Genomic DNA, 17,327 nt, shown 5'->3' with positions numbered 1-17,327 from the left:
TGTGCCTGGTTAGCTCAGTCGGTAGAGCATGAGACTCTTAATCTCAGGGTCGTGGGTTCGAGCCCCACGTTGGGCTAAATTACTTTTGGCAAGGTATTAACCTGAGATGAATGTGCTTTGCGTCAGACCAATGTTCAAGTTGGCCTCAAAGAGCATTACCCAACCTGCGGCTTGAAATCACGACAGTTTTAAAACGTGTGTGCCTGGCTAGCTCAATCGGTAGAGCATGAGACTCTTAATCTCAGGGTCGTGGGTTCGAGCCCACGTTGGGCTAAATTACTTTTGGCAAGGTATTAACCTGAGATGAATGTGCCGTGCGTCAGACCAATGTTCAAGTTGGCCTCAAAGAGCATTACCCAACCTGCGGCTTGAAAACACGACAGAAACAACTTTGTGCCTGGCTAGCTCAGTCGGTAGAGCATGAGACTCTTAATCTCAGGGTCGTGGGTTCGAGCCCCACGTTGGGCTAAATTACTTTTGGCAAGGTATTAACCTGAGATGAATGTGCTTTGCGTCAGACCAATGTTCAAGTTGGCCTCAAAGAGCATTACCCAACCTGCGGCTTGAAATCACGACAGTTTTAAGACGTGTGTGCCTGGCTAGCTCAGTCGATAGAGCATGAGACTCTTAATCTCAGGGTCGTGGGTTCGAGCCCCACGTTGGGCTAAATTACTTTTGGCAAGGTATTAACCTGAGATGAATGTGCTTTGCGTCAGACCAATGTTCAAGTTGGCCTCAAAGAGCATTACCCAACCTGTGGCTTGAAATCACGACAGTTTTAAGAAGTGTGTGCCTGGCTAGCTCAGTTGGTAGAGTATGAGACTCTTAATCTCAGGGTTGTGGGTTCGAGCCCCACGTTGGGCTAAATTACTTTTGGCAAGGTATTAACCTGAGATGAATGTGCTTTGCGTCAGACCAATGTTCAAGTTGGCCTCAAAGAGCATTATCCAACCTGCGGCTTGAAATCACGACAGTTTTAAGAAGTGTGTGCCTGGCTAGCTCAGTCGGTAGAGCATGAGTCTCTTAATCTCAGGGTCGTGGGTTCGAGCCCCACGTTGGGCTAAATTACCTTTGGCAAGGTAGTAACTTGAAATGAATGTACTTAGTGTCAGACCAGAGTTGGAATAGGTCTCCAACTCAAGATTCCACAAGTCTCACAGTCTCCTGATTTCCTTATTGTTGTAACTAGCATCATCTGGCACATGCGTTTGATGGGCGGTACTTACTTTGGTTTCTCTTCATAACGCACAAGTCTTTCGCCTTTTACTAAAGACTTCCGTGGAGAGGAACACCAATGAGTTGAACTTATTTTTGTCAGGCTCTGCCGTGAGGCCGAGCCTTGTGCATTTGTGAAAAGAATGAAAAACAGTGCTTGGGTTAGTGCGCTGAGCCACTGCTATGCCTGATTGAAAGAACTGCAAGTGAGATGAGTCCTATGGTCGCCCTCTGAAATCAAACTGTGTCACGTTGTGGCCTTTGTTTTTTGGACTGTGATCTTTTGGATGAGCGGAATCTGATTCCCCTCACTGATATTTCCCTTTGTTTATGGAAGAATTGTGTCCTGAAGATTCCTCCATTATTAGCATCCTTGGATTTCGTGCTTTCAAATGGTTGCAAGGCTGTATTTGCTTTCTCAGCAGGAGAAACTTCTTGCCAAGGGAGGTTGACGTCAAAGACACTGAACCATCTGTGGACCATGAACTGGAGTGCTGTGTCTAAGAATGGCCCCCCTGTCTCTGTCTCGTCCAACTCATACTTACCTGGCAGGGGAGATACCATGATCAAGAAGGTGGTTCACCCAGAGCGAGGCTCAGCCATTGCACTCCGGTTGTGCTGACCCCTGCGAATTCCCCAAATGTGGGAATCTCGACTGCATAATTTCTGGTAGTGGGGGACTGCGTTCGCGCTCTCCCCTGATTGTCATGTTGAATGAATAATTCCCATGTGGAGATGGACACCGACAAGCTGCGCATTTCTGTTCGATGACTGTGTGAGATTGTGTGTGGTCTTTTGGATTGTCTGAATCTGATTCTAGTTAGTTTAGGACAGCTTTTCCATTTGGCTGAGCATCCACAGCATCCAATGCCTCATACAACTGCACCATGACAAGTGAGAACCGTCCCAGGAGGTTGTCTCTGGAAGCAAACCGTTGGGGGTCATCGCTTCTCGGCCTTTTGGCTAAGATCAAGTGTAGTATCTGTTCTTATCAGTTTAATATCTGATATATCCTCTATATGAGGATAACTTATTAAGCAGATTTTTAGCATTGGGAGATGAAAAAGGAGCTTGCTTCATTCACTCCACGCATTGACCCGGTATTGCAGTATTGCTGGGAACGGTGCACCCTTCAAAAACATTGTTTAAAACAAAAATCCATGTATACTTTGTACTGATTCCCCCTCTAATGAAAGGAAAACAAATTGGACGATATCGCCCTATGTAACATGTTGGAATGTCCTCTTCATCATATGAAAATGGGTGTGGCGGTGGGAATACCTTCTTTAAACATGTTAGTGGGTGTGGCTTGGGATCTGGAACACGGCACGTCATCCGAGGCTCACCATGAGATATCGGAGTGGGACAACTAGGTTACCTTCTGCTCTTGGCAGGTGGACGGTACTTACTTTGGTTTCTCTTCATAACGCACAAGTCTTTCGCCTTTTACTAAAGACTTCCGTGGAGAGGAACACCAATGAGTTGAACTTATTTTTGTCAGGCTCTGCCGTGAGGCCGAGCCTTGTGCATTTGTGAAAAGAATGAAAAACAGTGCTTGGGTTAGTGCGCTGAGCCACTGCTATGCCTGATTGAAAGAACTGCAAGTGAGATGAGTCCTAATGTCGGCCTCTCAAATCAAACTGTCACTTTGTGGCCTTTGATTTTTGGACTGTGATCTTTTGGATGAGCGGAATCTGATTCCCCTCACTGATATTTCCCTTTGTTTATGGAAGAATTGTGTCCTGAAGATTCCTCCATTATTAGCATCCTTGGATTTCGTGCTTTCAAATGGTTGCAAGGCTGTATTTGCTTTCTCAGCAGGAGAAACTTCTTGCCAAGGGAGGTTGACGTCAAAGACACTGAACCATCTGTGGACCATGAACTGGAGTGCTGTGTCTAAGAATGGCCCCCCTGTCTCTGTCTCGTCCAACTCATACTTACCTGGCAGGGGAGATACCATGATCAAGAAGGTGGTTCACCCAGAGCGAGGCTCAGCCATTGCACTCCGGTTGTGCTGACCCCTGCGAATTCCCCAAATGTGGGAATCTCGACTGCATAATTTCTGGTAGTGGGGGACTGCGTTCGCGCTCTCCCCTGATTGTCATGTTGAATGAATACCAAGCGATTCCCATGTGGAGATGGACACCGACAAGCTGCGCATTTCTGTTCGATGACTGTGTGAGATTGTGTGTCTTTTGGATGGTCTGAATCTGATTCTACTCACTGTTATTTGCCCTTGGTTGTGGAGTAAATGTGTTCAGAAGATTCTTCCGTTATCAGCGTGCTCATATTTCAGGCTTTCGATTGTTCGCAGGGCTGTGTTTGGAGAGGAACACCAATGAGTTGAATGCCCCACGTTGGGCTAAATTTCTTTTGGCAAGGTATTAACCTGAGATGAATGTGCTTTGCGTCAGACCAATGTTCAAGTTGGCCTCAAAGAGCATTACCCAACCTGCGGCTTGAAATCACAACAGTTTTAAGAAGTGTGTGCCTGGCTAGCTCAGTCGGTAGAGCATGAGACTCTTAATCTCAGGGTCGTGGGTTCGAGCCCCACGTTGGGCTAAATTACTTTTGGCAAGGTATTAACCTGAGATGAATGTGCTTTGCGTCAGACCAATGTTCAAGTTGGCCTCAAAGAGCATTACCCAACCTGCGGCTTGAAATCACAACAGTTTGTAGAAGTGTGTGCCTGGCTAGCTCAGTCGGTAGAGCATGAGACTCTTAATCTCAGGGTCGTGGGTTCGAGCCCCACGTTCGGCTAAATTACCTTTGGCAAGGTAGAAACTTGAGATGAATGTACTTAGCGTCAGACCAGAGTTGGAATAGGTCTCAAACTCACGATTCCACAAGTCTCACAGTCTCCTGATTTCCTGATTGTTGAAACTAGCATCATCTGTCACATGCGTTTGACCAGGCACACACTTCTCAGGGTCGTGGGTTCGAGCCCCACCTTGGGCTAAATTACTTTCGGCAAGGTATTAACCTGAGTTGAATGTGCTTTGCGTCAGACCAATGTTCAAGTTGGCCTCAAAGAGCATTACCCAACCTGCGGCTTGAAATCACGACAGTTTTAAGAAGTGTGTGCCTGGCTAGCTCAGTCGGTAGAGCATGAGACTCTTAATCTCAGGGTCGTGGGTTCGAGCCCCACGTTGGGCTAAATTACTTTCGGCAAGGTATTAACCTGAGATGAATGTGCTTTGCGTCAGACCAATGTTCAAGTTGGCCTCAAAGAGCATTACCCAACCTGCGGCTTGAAATCACGACAGTTTTAAGAAGTGTGTGCCTGGCTAGCTCAGTCGGTAGAGCATGAGACTCTTAATCTCAGGGTCGTGGGTTCGAGCCCCACGTTGGGCTAAATTACTTTTGGCAAGGTATTAACCTGAGATGAATGTGCTTTGCGTCAGACCAATGTTCAAGTTGGCCTCGAACTCACTATTTACGATAGCATTACCCAACCTGCGGCTTGAAATCACGACAGTTTGAAGGTGTGTGCCTGGCTAGCTCAGTCGATGAGAGTCTTAATTTTACTCAGACTTCGTGGGTTCGAGCCTCACGTTGGGCTAAATTTTTTTTGGCAAGGTATTAACCTGAGATGAATGTGCTTTGCGTCAGACCAATGTTCAAGTTGAAAGCCTCAAGAGCATTACCCAACCTGGCTTGAAATCACGACAGTTTTAACGTGTGTGCCTGGACTGTGATCTTTTGGATGAGGGTCTGATTCCCCCACTGATATTTCCTTTGTTTATGGAAGAATTGTGTCCTGATCCTCCATTATTAGCATCCTGTGCTTTCAAATGGTTGCTTTCAGGAGAAACTTCTTGCCCAAAGGGAGGTTGACCAAGACACTGAACCATCTGTGGACCATGAACTGGGTGCTGTGTCTGGCCCCCTGTTTCTCGTAGAGCTTACCTGGAGACTCTTAATCTCAGGTGGTTCGAGCCCCACGCTGGGCTAAATTACTTTTGTGCTGACTCAAGAATTACCCCAAATGAAATCACTGCATAATGCTCTCCCCTGATTGTCATGTTGAATGGACACCGACAAGCTGCATTTCTGTTAGACTGTGTTTGTGGTCTTTTCTAGCTCAGTGCCCTTGGTAGAAAATGCAGAAGATTCTTATCATCTCAGGCTTTCGATTGTTCAGGGCTGTGTTGGAGGCCCCACGTTGGGCTAAATTTCTTTTGGCAAGGTATTAACCTGAGATGAATGTGCTTTGCGTCAGACCAATGTTCAAGTTGGCCTCAAAGAGCATTACCCAACCTGCGGCTTGAAATCACGACAGTTTTAAGAAGTGTGTGCCTGGCTAGCTCAGTCGGTAGAGCATGAGACTCTTAATCTCAGGGTCGTGGGTTCGAGCCCCACGTTGGGCTAAATTACTTTTGGCAAGGTATTAACCTGAGATGAATGTGCTTTGCGTCAGACCAATGTTCAAGTTGGCCTCAAAGAGCATTACCCAACCTGCGGCTTGAAATCACGACAGTTTTAAGAAGTGTGTGCCTGGCTAGCTCAGTCGGTAGAGCATGAGACTCTTAATCTCAGGGTCGTGGGTTCGAGCCCCACGTTGGGCTAAATTACTTTTGGCAAGGTATTAACCTGAGATGAATGTGCTTTGCGTCAGACCAATGTTCAAGTTGGCCTCAAAGAGCATTACCCAACCTGCGGCTTGAAATCACGACAGTTTTAAGAAGTGTGTGCCTGGCTAGCTCAGTCGGTAGAGCATGAGACTCTTAATCTCAGGGTCGTGGGTTCGAGCCCCACGTTGGGCTAAATTACTTTTGGCAAGGTATTAACCTGAGATGAATGTGCTTTGCGTCAGACCAATGTTCAAGTTGGCCTCAAAGAGCATTACCCAACCTGCGGCTTGAAATCACGACAGTTTTAAGAAGTGTGTGCCTGGCTAGCTCAGTCGGTAGAGCATGAGACTCTTAATCTCAGGGTCGTGGGTTCGAGCCCCACGTTGGGCTAAATTACTTTGGCAAGGTATTAACCTGAGATGAATGTGCTTTGCGTCAGACCAATGTTCAAGTTGGCCTCAAAGAGCATTACCCAACCTGCGGCTTGAAATCACGACAGTTTTAAGAAGTGTGTGCCTGGCTAGCTCAGTCGGTAGAGCATGAGACTCTTAATCTCAGGGTCGTGGGTTCGAGCCCCACGTTGGGCTAAATTACTTTTGGCAAGGTATTAACCTGAGATGAATGTGCTTTGCGTCAGACCAATGTTCAAGTTGGCCTCAAAGAGCATTACCCAACCTGTGGCTTGAAATCACGACAGTTTTAAGATGTGTGCCTGGCTAGCTCAGTTGGCATAGTATGAGACTCTTAATCTCAGGGTCGTGGGTTCGAGCCCCACGTTGGGCTAAATTACTTTTGGCAAGGTATTAACCTGAGATGAATGTGCTTTGCGTCAGACCAATGTTCAAGTTGGCCTCAAAGAGCATTACCCAACCTGCGGCTTGAAATCACGACAGTTTTAAGAAGTGTGTGCCTGGCTAGCTCAGTCGGTAGAGCATGAGACTCTTAATCTCAGGGTCGTGGGTTCGAGCCCACGTTGGGCTAAATTACTTTTGGCAAGGTATTAACCTGAGATGAATGTGCTTTGCGTCAGACCAATGTTCAAGTTGGCCTCAAAGAGCATTACCCAACCTGCGGCTTGAAATCACGACAGTTTTAAGAGTGTGTGCCTGGCTAGCTCAGTCGGTAGAGCATGAGACTCTTAATCTCAGGGTCGTGGGTTCGAGCCCCACGTTGGGCTAAATTTCTTTTGGCAAGGTATTAACCTGAGATTCCGCTCATCCAAAAGATCACAGTCCAAAAAACAAAGGACACAACGTGACACAGTTTGATTTCAGAGGCCGACCATAGGACTCATCTCACTTGCAGTTCTTTCAATCAGGCATAGCAGTGGCTCAGCGCACTAACCCAAGCACTGTTTTTCGTTCTTTTCACAAATGCACAAGGCTCGGCCCAACAGCAGAGCCTGACAAAAATAAGTTCAACTCATTGGTGTTCCTCTCCACGGAAGTCTTTAGTAAAAGGCGAAAGACTTGTGCGTTATGAAGAGAAACCAAAGTAAGTCCTGTCCTCCTGCCAAGAGGCAGAAGATAACCTAGTTGTCCTCCGATATCTCATGGTGAGCCCCGGATGACGTGCCGTGATTCAGATCCCAAGCCACACCCACTAACATGTTTAAAGAAGGTATTCCCACAGCCACTTTCATATGATGAAGAGGACATTCCAACATGTTACAGAGGGCGATATCGTCCAATTTGTTTTCCTTACATTAGAGGGGGAATCAGTAAGAAGTATACATGGATTTTTGTTTTAAACAATGTTTTTGAAGGGTGCACCGTTCCCAGCAATACTGCAATAAGGGGTCAATGCATGGAGTGAATGAAGCAAGCTCCTTTTCCATCTCCCAATGCTAAAAATCTGCTTAATAAGTTATCCTCATATAGAGGATATATCAGATATTAAACTGATAAGAACAGATACTACACTTGATCTTAGCCAAAAGGCCGAGAAGCGATGACCCCCAACGGTTTGCTTCCAGAGACAACCTCCAGAGGGAATTACTGAATGTAAATTCAATGAATCGTGACTTTGACAATGAATAGCATCACAGATATGATTAAACTGTGTTTTCTAGATTTGAGTTTAATAAACCCAACTTCTATTTTAATTCACATTCTGTGCTGCCTCTCAGTGCATTCTCCTCTCAGAGAGTAAAAACAAAGATTCTCTTTTCAAAATATTCTTCGATGATGAATCTCTTTTTTGACACTCGACTTGATATCAGGCGAAACACAAGAAGCCCGGCTTTAGTTCAATCTCAGATTAAGCAGTGGACAGATCAGTGAAAAGTCATTCAGCGAGCTCTTGCATCAATCGTTCTGTCACTGGGACGTTCTCATCGGGATTCTATCAATCTGAAAACTGAAAACTAACTCACAACTCTGTAGAACGGTCCCTTTCTTTAGAGACATATCATACTGATTTTCAAGTGACACTGTGTTTTTTTGGGGGGAGGGGTTAAAAGAAGGTATTTTTTTATAATATTTAACCAAAAAAATTGTCGTTAAAACTCCAAAAAAATTCTGTGTTCCCGCTCAGCCTGGAACACGGTGTTAGTGCCGGTCTCCTTAAGCCGCCTCCCAGTCGGCTCTGATTGTCTAGAAAGAAAAGTATGGCGCACCTTTTGGAAAGCTGGTTCTTGAGCCTGTCATGTGACAGGAAGTGGAATCAAATCTAAATCATGTGTTGTCTGATCCAGAAGTAAAAACACTCTTGTATGCCTTTGACCTCTTGTATTAGTTTATGTGTTTATATTATCTAGCTAATAACATACATTGGAAGTCCTGGGCTTTAAACATGTATATTAGACTTAATTCTAGTGGGTTACAGAGTTATAACATCGTATCGTGTCCCCTGCCTCGTGCTTTATGATTGATATTGAATGTCCTTCACTTTGTTCTTTGAATACTATAAATAGTAACATATGCATTAATTTCTATTTGTATGCCTTACAGAGGGGTTTGCCTTTGAGTGGTGAAGGGTGCCATATTTGACCTCCGACTGGCTCAACAAAAAAAACAATAATAATAATAATAAGCAACATTCTGGAGGAGGAAGAAAAACATTTGTTTGCCCGTCCTTGAGTTGAGGTCAAGTGTGAAATTTAAAAAAGCCATATCACTCCTCTTCTTCTTTACGGCTTCTGAATATTCTCAGTGTATCGCTGTCGCCTCAAAGATGCACATTTTAATAAAGTTTTACATTTGACTAACTAATAAGTACTTCTAAAATGTGTAATAGGCTGAAGTAGTACATGTTGCATATTCATAATTTAATACAATCAGTTGTGAAGAAAATGTAAAAAGACAAGCCTTGCATTTTTAACCAGGAGTTTTAAGTTCTTGAGGGAAGACGTGTCGACCAGAGACACGTCCAGCTTGACGAGCCGCCTCCTCCCATCAGCGGACGAGTTGTTTATAGACATGCAACTTTTACCCAGGTATTGTCCTCTGAGCTAGCTTGATGTTAGCTTGATGCTACGTCGACAATAGGAAGTGGCTGACATGTGCAATTAGCATGCATGTCAAATGATGTCATATTTCTTCAGGCGGGTCGTATGCTTTACGCTCGTGTCTGTGTCGGTCCAAGCCGACTGCGCGGTGTACCCCGCTGTCCTGACCCGGCGTGGAGGCCAGGCACGGTCCCGTTTGTGATTGTTGATAACTAGCACACTGGAACCCAGAAGCACGAAAAAAAGAAAACTAATTTATCAGTAGACTTGTGCTGCGTTCGAATATTCGCAACGCTTTACTCGTGGGAGTTTACTCGCTTGACAAGTTTTGGTTTAATCGCGTCATTTGTGCCTTAGAGGGGGCGGGGCTCAGAGGGGGCGGGGCTTATCTCAGAGTCTTGACTCCGTGGAAACAGTTATCATGTCCTTCATCCACCATGAAGAACTAACCTCTAGTTCTGCTTCATACTTGTTGAGGACGTCCCACAAACGTTCTTAAAAATGAACCCTCTGTTTTGGGGGTTCCAATAAAAATTTATAAAATTTATATATTACCCAAAAATTTTTAAATTTTAATGAAATTCCCCCTGGGCCCCCAAAATTGCCCTTATCTATCTAAAAAAGTTTTAAAAGCTTTTTTGGAAGGGAGCGTTAATTTAAACCCAACGGATTGGGCTAAACCCGAAAAAGGGGCCCTTGGCAAAAAAAGCCGGACGTTCTTTTAGGCCAAAATTTTAAAAAGGGGATTTTTAGGCCCCCCTTTTTGCCTCGCCCCCAATTTGGGTAAAAACCAAACCCTTTAAAAAAAGGGGGGCCGCCCTTTTTTAAAATTTTTAAAAAAATGCCGGTTTTTCTGAACCCCGCTTAGGGGAACGGGAAAACGGATTCCCGGCCCGGGAAATTTTAGGCCCGAGGAAAAAACCCCCAAAAACCGCCTTTCCTCCCTCTGGGTTTATTTTTGGAAAACCAAATTACAAAAGAGATTCTTTAGGCCCCCCCTCCCGCCTTTTCCTCCTCTCGGAAAATTTAAGGGAAAAAAAAAACCCCCCAAAAAAGAGGGGTCCCCCTTTGGCAGAAAAAAGTGTTGGACTGTGGTGAGTTTTTGACCTAACTAAGGAAGGACCAGGGAACACGGGGTTTTTTGCCGGGGAAAATTTTTTGGTTTTTGGCGGGTGCAAAGAGAAGGCCAGAGCTTTGGTCCCTTGGATGCCCAATTAGTTTTTTTGTGCCCCAAAACACAAATTCAAAAATTTCCCAGAAACAATTTGTCAACCACCCTGAAAAATTTTTTTCCCTGGACCCGGGAAAATTTTAAGAAAAAATAAGCCCCCAGGGGGGAACCCCGAAGGGCCCTCCAGGGTACAGGCAATAAGGGAGGAAGGGGTGGCCAAAAGAGGCCCTGTGACCCCAGGAAAGGAAAACCCTTAGAGTAAGTTACCAAAATTGGGGGGAAACAGATTGTTTGTGAAGAGGGGAAAAAATTCCCTGGAGAGGGAAAAAGAGGGGCTTTTGCCAGAGGAAAAAGGTGTCATGTCCCCGGGAAAAAGTGTCATGTACCAGAAAAAGGGGTCATGTACCAGAGGAAAAAGGTGTCATGTACCCCGAGGGGAAAAAGGGGTCATGTACCAGAAGGAATTTGTGTATTAAGTTCCCCGAGGCCCTCCCGCCTTCCCCGTCCATCGGCCCGGTGAAGGGTTTGAGGGGAAAAAAGTGGGCGGGGCCCCCTTTAGCCAAAAACGCCTACAAAGCCCAAGGCAGGTAATGGACCCATGAAGGGGGAATTCAAGGGCTCTGGGAGGAAGGGGATTAGGGAAGGTTGGAGGAAAAACCCCAAAAAGGGGAAGAAAAAATCTTTAATTTTTTTTTAAGGGGAGGTTTTCCTTTTTTGTCTCCTAAAAAAAAAAGAAATGCCCCAAGGGGGTTTTTCCTTTTTTGGAAAAGGAAATCCAAAAATCCCAAGGGGAGAGGGGGTTTCTCAGGGGGTTCCTAGGGAGAAGGGGTAATGTTTCCTGAGGAAAAAGCTAGTTTTCCTCCCCCCCAGCGCCCCTCAGATGGGGGAGCTTTGGTTGGGAAAAGGGGAACCCGGGTTCCCTTTTACCCCAAAAACCCACAGGTTTATCCTCCGGGGCGGGGAAAAAAACACCTTCACCAAAGACCTCCTCCCCAAAAATTTTAAAATTTTTTTTAAATGAATGTTTTTTTAGAAAATGACCCCGGAATCACGAAGGTTTTAAAAACTCCGGCCCAAAAAACCCTGGACCAAAACCCAAAAGAGAAAAGATAATAAATAAACTCTTTTTTAACTATTTTAATGGGTCATCTTTTTCCCTTTACCGACCCCCCTCAAAAAAAAGATTGGGGAAAGGTAAACTTGGGGTTTAAACCATTTGAAAAAGGGAAAAAAGGTTTTAAATAAAACCCAAAACATTTTCCAAATTGGGGGGAGGGGGCGCCATTGGGCCAACCCGGGGGGCCTTTTTTTCGCGGCCAGTTAACGGGGGAATTGGGGAAACAAAATTTCCCAACTTGTTAAAAAAAAAGAAAATCGTAAAACCCCCTTGGCCCCAACACCAAAACTGCTCTTTAATGGGGAAACCCTTTTTGAAGATAAACCCCCAACCCTTTTTCCTTTACTTCCTTTTAAGTAAAAAATCCTTGGCCTTTTTTCCTTTTTGGGGCCCCAAAAAAAATTCAAAAGCACTTCCTTGGAGGCTCCCCTTGTTTTATTTTAAAAAAATTTTTTTTTTTAAATAATGGGTTTTTTTTGGTTCCTTCCAAGGGAAAAAAGGGGACTTTTGGTTCCCTCCCCCCAAAAAAGGTGGTTTTTCCAATTTAAATTCCCTGTTTTTAAAAATAATTAAAATTTTTAAAATTTTTTGGTTTTTTTAAATTCAAAATTTTTTGCATTAAATCATATTTTTTTAATTTACCAAGCCCAAAAGGAATTACAGGATCAAAGGGAAAGGGGGGAAAGGTGAAACGGGGGTTTTTTTTTTCAAGGTCCAAACCCCCCGGAAACCAACCAGAATTTAAGAGGGCCAGGAACCCCAAGAAACCCATGCCCCTTTTTAAATTTAAAAAAAAGGGGAAACCTTTAAAACCATTTAAAAAGAACCTTGGGCCTTTTCCTTTTTTGAAATTTACATTTTGGGAACCTTTAAAACCAGAACCCAGGAAATGAGCAAAGAATTTTTAAAACCTTTATAATTTTTAAAACCCCAAAACCAGAAATTAACCAAAAGGGAACCAGGCCCCAAAAATTTTCCTTTTTTTAAATTTTTAATTATCCAAAGGGATGACCTTTTTAAACCCTCAATTTTGGTTTTGGTAATGAACCTTTATACCTTTATAACCCTTTATACCTTTATAACTTTATTTAGCCTTTAAATTCCTTTTAATTTTTGATTTTTAAAACCAAAAATTTTGACCTTTTAACCCTTTTAACCAGGGCCCCCTTTTAAAAACCTTTTGAAATTTAAAAGAACCCTTTTGGCTCTTTGGAACCATAACCTTAGTTTTGGAACCCTTTTTTAAAAAGTTTATTTTTTTTAGCCCAACCTACGACGAAATCCCGACAGTTTTAAGTGTGCCTGGCTAGCTCAATTCGGTGAAGCATGAGACTCTTAATCTCAGAATTACGTGAGTTCCCGAGCCGTTGACTCTAAGTACTGGCAAAGTGTAACACAGGATAGGGCTTGCCCATGGGGCCAATGTTTCAAGTTGGCCTCAAGGCATTACCCAACCTGCGGCTTGAAATCACATGGTTTAAGAATTGTCTCAGTGATAGAGCATGGACTCTTAATCTCTCAGGGTGCGTGGGTTTGGTATATTGGGCTAAAATACTTTAGACAAGGTATTAACTATGAGATGAATATTGCTGAAATGAGATGAGAATTTGGAATAGGTCAACTCAAGATTCTAAGTCTCCTGATCTCCTGAATTCCTTATTGTTGTAACAAGCATCATCTCGCACATGCGTTTGATGGGCAGTGCCCATTGGTTTCTTCTGCCTTTCGTCTTTCGCCTTTTGCTAAAGACTTCCGTGGAAGAACAATGAGTTGAACTTATTTTTGTCAGGCTCTGCCGATGAGGCAGGAACTGTGCATTATTGAAAAGAGCGAAAAACAGTTGCTTGGGTTAATGCATTGAGCCACTGCATACTGATTGAAAAAAAAGAACTGCAGTGAGATAGGTCCTGTGTTTGTCCCTCTGAAATCAAACTGTGTCACGTTGTGTGCTTTGTTTTGGACTGAGTGTCTTTTGAATGGCGAATCCTGATTCCCTCGCATTATTTCCACTTTGTTTATGGAAGAATTGTGTCCTGAAGATTCCTGCATTATTAGCATCATGGATTTCGTGCTTTCTGAGTAGTTTTGCAAAAGGCTGTGTTGCTTTCTCTCAGCAGGCTTCTTTCAAGGGAGGTTGGCGTCAAAGACACTGAACCATCTGTGGACCATGAACTGGGTACTGTGTCTAGAGACCATTTTACATCTCTATCGTCAACCTTACTTACCTGGCAGGGAAATGCATGATCAAGAAGGTGGACCACCCAGAAGCGAGGCTCATATTTACACTCGGTTGTGCTGACCCTAGAATTCTAAATATGGGAATCTCATTTTGCATAATTTCTAGTGGTGGGGACTAGATTAGCTCTCCCCTGATTGTCATGTTGAATATACCAAAACGATTCCCATGTGGAGATGAATATAAACAACTGCACATTTCTGTTCGATGACTGTGTGAGATTGTGTGTGGTCTTTTGGATGGTCTGAATCTGATTCTCTCACCACTGTTATTTGCCCCTTGGTTGTGGGAGTAAATGTGTTCAGAAGATTTAACTTCCCGTTATCAGCTCACTCATGTCCACAGGCTTCAAGCTTTTCCGATTGTTCGCAGGGCTGTGCTTTGGAAGAGAACACCAATGAGTTAGAATTTAATGCCACGTTGGGCTAAATTTCTTTTGGCAAGAGGTATTAACTCTGAGATGAATGTGCTTATGCGTCAGACCAATGTTCAAGAGTTGGCCTCAAAGAGCATTACCCAACCTGCGGCTTGAAAACACGACAGTTTTAAGAAGTGTGTGCCTGGCTAGCTCAGTCGGTAGAGCATGAGACTCTTAATCTCAGGGTTGTGGGTTCGAGCCCCACGTTGGGCTAAATTACTTTTGCCAAGGTATTAACCTCCGAGATGAATATTAACTAAGCATCAGACCAATGTTCAAGTTGGCCTCAAAGAGCATTTTCACCCTAACCTGCGGCTTGAAATCACAACAGTTTTAAGAAGTGTGTGCCTGGCTAGCTCAGTCGATAGAGCGTGAGACTCTTAATCTCAGGGTCGTGGGTTCGAGCCCCACGTTGGGCTAAATTACTTTGGCAGAGTATTAACCTGAGATGAATGTGCTTTGCATCAGACCAATGTTCAAGTTGGCCTCAAAGAGCATTACCCAACCTGTGGCTTGAAATCACGACAGTTTTAAGAAGTGTGTGCCTGGCTAGCTCAGTTGGTAGAGTATGAGACTCTTAATCTCAGGGTTGTGGGTTCGAGCCCCGTTGTGACTACACTTACTTTTTGGCAAGGGAGTATTAACCTGAGATGAAAGTGCTTGGCGTCAGACCAATGTTCAAGTTGGCCTCAAGAGCATTACCCAACCTGCGACTTGAAATCACGACAGTTTAGGGTGAATTGTGTTCCTGGCTAGCTCAGTCGGTAGAGCGAGACTCTAATCTCAGGGTCGTGGGTTTTCGAGCCCCCACGTTGTTTAAATTACTTTTTGGCAAGGTATTAACCTGAGATGAATGTTGGCACTGCGTCAGACCAATATTCAAGATTGGCCTCAAAGAGCATTACCCAACCTGCGGCTTGAAATCACAACTTTGGTTTGTAGAAGTGTGTGCCTGGCTAGCTCAGTCGGTAGAGCATGAGACTCTTAATCTAAGGGTCGTGGGTTCCGAGCCATGACTACCTGCCAATTACCTTTGGCAAGGTAGAAACTTGAGATGAATGTACTTAACGTCAGACCAGAGTTGGAATAGGTCTCAACTCACGCATTCCACATAAGTCTCACAGTTCCCGATTCCTGATTCCTGATTGAAACTAGCATCATCTGTCATACATGCGTTTGACCAGGCAACACACACTTCTCAGGGTCGTGGTTCTGAGCTCCTGCCTTGGGCTAAATTACTTTAGGCAAGGTATTAACACTGAGTTGAGATGTGCTAACTCGCGTCCAGACCAATGTTCAGGTTGGCTTCAAAAGGCATTACCCAACCTCAAGTGGCTTGAAATCACGACAGTTTTAAGAAGTGTGTGCCTGGCTAGCTCAGTTTGCAGGTAGAGCGTGAGACTCTTAATCTCAAGGGATCGTGGGTTGAAGACCCCGTTGGGCTAAATTATTTTTGGCAAGGTATTAACCTGAGATGAATGTGCTTAATGTCAGACCAATGTTCAGTTGGCTGTTCAAAGTTGCATTACCCAACCCAAGTGCTTTGAAATCACTTACAGTTTTAAGAAGTGTGTGCCAGGCTAGCTCAGTCGGTAGAGCATGAGACTCTTAATCTCAGAAATTAGTCGGGTTCAGAGCTCCATCGTTGGAGTAAATTTCTTTAGCGAAGGTATTAACCTGAGACCTTCGCTCATCCAAAAAGAGATCACAGTCCAAAACAAGGACACAACGTGACACAGTTTTGATTTCCAGAGGGCTTAACCATAGGACTCATCTCACTTGCAGTTCTTTCAATCAGGCATAGCAGTGGCTCAGCGTGACCAACCCAAGCACTGTTTTCGTTTCATTGTCTTAAATGCACAAGGCTCGCCCAACAGCAGAGCCTGACAAAAATATCTCAAGAAGTTCAACTCATTGGTGTTCCTCTCCACGAAGTCTTTTAGTAAAAGGCGAAAGACTTGTGCGTTATGAAGAGAAACCAAAGTAAGTACTGCACTCCTGCCAAGAGCAGAAGACGACCTCAGTTAAACCCACTCCGATATCTCATGGTGAGCCTCGGGATGACGTGGCCAGTGTTCCAGATCCAAAGCCACACCCACTAAACATGTTTAAAGAAGGTATTCCCACAGCCACTTTCATATATGAGATGAAGAGGACATTCCAACATGTTACAGAGGCGATATCGGTCAATTTGTTTCCTTACATTAGAGGGGAATTGTAAATAGAAGTATACATGGATTTTGTTTTTAAACAATAAGTTTTGAAGGAATGCACCAGTTCCCAGCAATACTGCACATAAAGAGTTAATGCATGGAGTGAATAAACAAGCTCCTTTTCCATCTCCCAATGCTAAAATCTGCTTAATAAGTTATCCTCACTTAGAGGATATATCAGATAATAAAACTGATAAGAACAGATACTACACTCTGGATCTTATGCCAAAAGGCCAGAAGCGATTGGACTCTGCAACGGTTTGCTTCCAGAGACAACCTCCAGAGGGAATTACTGAATGTAAATTCAATGAATCGTGACTTTGACAATGAATAGCATCACAGATATGATTAAACTGTAATTTTTCTAGATTTGGAGTTGTATTAACCCAACTTCTCTATTTTAATTCACATTTATGTGCTGCACTTTCTCAGTGCATTCTCCTCTCAGAGAGTAAAAACAAAGATTCTCTTTTCAAAAAATATTGCTTCAATGATGCTTAAATCTCTTTCTTTGATCGCTTCGACTTGATATCAAAACTGGCTACAAGAACCCCGGCTTTAGTTCAATCTCAAGATTAAACAGTGGACAGATCAGTGAAAAGTCATTCAAGCGAAGCTCTTGCATCTCAATCGTTTCCTGTCACTGGGACGTTCTCATCGGGATTCTATCAATCTGAAAACTGAAAACTAACTCACAACTCTGTAGAACGGTCCCTTTCTTTAGAGGAGACATATCATACTGATTTTCAAGTGACACTGTGTTTTTTTTGGGGGAGGGGTTGGGAAAGAAGTGTATTTTTAATGTTTACCCAACAAAAATTGTCGTTAAGACTCCAGAAAAATTCTGTGTTCCTACCAGCCTGGAACACGGTGTTAGTGCCGGTCTCCTTAAGCCGCCTCCCAGTCGGCTCTGATTGTCTAGAAAGAAAAGTATG

At 43.9% G+C, this 17,327-nt stretch overlaps 18 non-coding genes and 1 pseudogene across 18 annotated transcripts; 15 read left to right on the top strand and 4 right to left on the bottom strand.

Annotated features, from left to right (window-relative positions):
• Positions 1 to 395: 395 nt before the first annotated feature.
• trnak-cuu (transfer RNA lysine (anticodon CUU)) lies at positions 396 to 468 on the top strand. The gene has a single exon. It is a non-coding gene; the product is annotated as a tRNA-Lys (tRNA).
• Positions 469 to 1,222: 754 nt separating this feature from the next.
• On the top strand, positions 1,223 to 1,335 carry LOC130191346 (U5 spliceosomal RNA). Its single transcript, XR_008831183.1, has one exon. It is a non-coding gene; the product is annotated as a U5 spliceosomal RNA (small nuclear RNA).
• A 417-nt stretch (positions 1,336 to 1,752) lies between these two features.
• LOC130191344 (U1 spliceosomal RNA) lies at positions 1,753 to 1,916 on the top strand. Its single transcript, XR_008831181.1, has one exon. It is a non-coding gene; the product is annotated as a U1 spliceosomal RNA (small nuclear RNA).
• A 242-nt stretch (positions 1,917 to 2,158) lies between these two features.
• Positions 2,159 to 2,349, top strand: LOC130191337 (U2 spliceosomal RNA). Its single transcript, XR_008831174.1, has one exon. It is a non-coding gene; the product is annotated as a U2 spliceosomal RNA (small nuclear RNA).
• Positions 2,350 to 2,620: 271 nt separating this feature from the next.
• LOC130191345 (U5 spliceosomal RNA) lies at positions 2,621 to 2,733 on the top strand. The gene has a single exon (XR_008831182.1). It is a non-coding gene; the product is annotated as a U5 spliceosomal RNA (small nuclear RNA).
• A 415-nt stretch (positions 2,734 to 3,148) lies between these two features.
• LOC130191331 (U1 spliceosomal RNA) lies at positions 3,149 to 3,312 on the top strand. Its single transcript, XR_008831169.1, has one exon. It is a non-coding gene; the product is annotated as a U1 spliceosomal RNA (small nuclear RNA).
• Positions 3,313 to 3,704: 392 nt separating this feature from the next.
• trnak-cuu (transfer RNA lysine (anticodon CUU)) lies at positions 3,705 to 3,777 on the top strand. Its single transcript has one exon. It is a non-coding gene; the product is annotated as a tRNA-Lys (tRNA).
• Positions 3,778 to 4,298: 521 nt separating this feature from the next.
• trnak-cuu (transfer RNA lysine (anticodon CUU)) lies at positions 4,299 to 4,371 on the top strand. The gene has a single exon. It is a non-coding gene; the product is annotated as a tRNA-Lys (tRNA).
• Positions 4,372 to 4,496: 125 nt separating this feature from the next.
• trnak-cuu (transfer RNA lysine (anticodon CUU)) lies at positions 4,497 to 4,569 on the top strand. The gene has a single exon. It is a non-coding gene; the product is annotated as a tRNA-Lys (tRNA).
• A 943-nt stretch (positions 4,570 to 5,512) lies between these two features.
• Positions 5,513 to 5,585, top strand: trnak-cuu (transfer RNA lysine (anticodon CUU)). The gene has a single exon. It is a non-coding gene; the product is annotated as a tRNA-Lys (tRNA).
• A 125-nt stretch (positions 5,586 to 5,710) lies between these two features.
• Positions 5,711 to 5,783, top strand: trnak-cuu (transfer RNA lysine (anticodon CUU)). The gene has a single exon. It is a non-coding gene; the product is annotated as a tRNA-Lys (tRNA).
• Positions 5,784 to 5,908: 125 nt separating this feature from the next.
• trnak-cuu (transfer RNA lysine (anticodon CUU)) lies at positions 5,909 to 5,981 on the top strand. Its single transcript has one exon. It is a non-coding gene; the product is annotated as a tRNA-Lys (tRNA).
• A 125-nt stretch (positions 5,982 to 6,106) lies between these two features.
• On the top strand, positions 6,107 to 6,179 carry trnak-cuu (transfer RNA lysine (anticodon CUU)). Its single transcript has one exon. It is a non-coding gene; the product is annotated as a tRNA-Lys (tRNA).
• A 124-nt stretch (positions 6,180 to 6,303) lies between these two features.
• Positions 6,304 to 6,376, top strand: trnak-cuu (transfer RNA lysine (anticodon CUU)). Its single transcript has one exon. It is a non-coding gene; the product is annotated as a tRNA-Lys (tRNA).
• Positions 6,377 to 6,893: 517 nt separating this feature from the next.
• Positions 6,894 to 6,966, top strand: trnak-cuu (transfer RNA lysine (anticodon CUU)). Its single transcript has one exon. It is a non-coding gene; the product is annotated as a tRNA-Lys (tRNA).
• Positions 6,967 to 7,174: 208 nt separating this feature from the next.
• LOC130191342 (U5 spliceosomal RNA) lies at positions 7,175 to 7,287 on the bottom strand. The gene has a single exon (XR_008831180.1). It is a non-coding gene; the product is annotated as a U5 spliceosomal RNA (small nuclear RNA).
• A 263-nt stretch (positions 7,288 to 7,550) lies between these two features.
• LOC130191340 (U2 spliceosomal RNA) lies at positions 7,551 to 7,741 on the bottom strand. The gene has a single exon (XR_008831178.1). It is a non-coding gene; the product is annotated as a U2 spliceosomal RNA (small nuclear RNA).
• An 8,300-nt stretch (positions 7,742 to 16,041) lies between these two features.
• LOC130191354 (U5 spliceosomal RNA) lies at positions 16,042 to 16,166 on the bottom strand (annotated as a pseudogene).
• A 276-nt stretch (positions 16,167 to 16,442) lies between these two features.
• LOC130191341 (U2 spliceosomal RNA) lies at positions 16,443 to 16,636 on the bottom strand. The gene has a single exon (XR_008831179.1). It is a non-coding gene; the product is annotated as a U2 spliceosomal RNA (small nuclear RNA).
• Between the last annotated feature and the right edge of the window lie 691 nt (positions 16,637 to 17,327).

The sequence above is a fragment of the Pseudoliparis swirei genome, unplaced genomic scaffold, assembly GCF_029220125.1.
Source record: "Pseudoliparis swirei isolate HS2019 ecotype Mariana Trench unplaced genomic scaffold, NWPU_hadal_v1 hadal_41, whole genome shotgun sequence".
NCBI lineage: Eukaryota > Metazoa > Chordata > Actinopteri > Perciformes > Liparidae > Pseudoliparis > Pseudoliparis swirei.
Note: the sequence above shows the minus strand (reverse complement) of the source record. Positions and strands in the feature narration are given on the sequence as shown.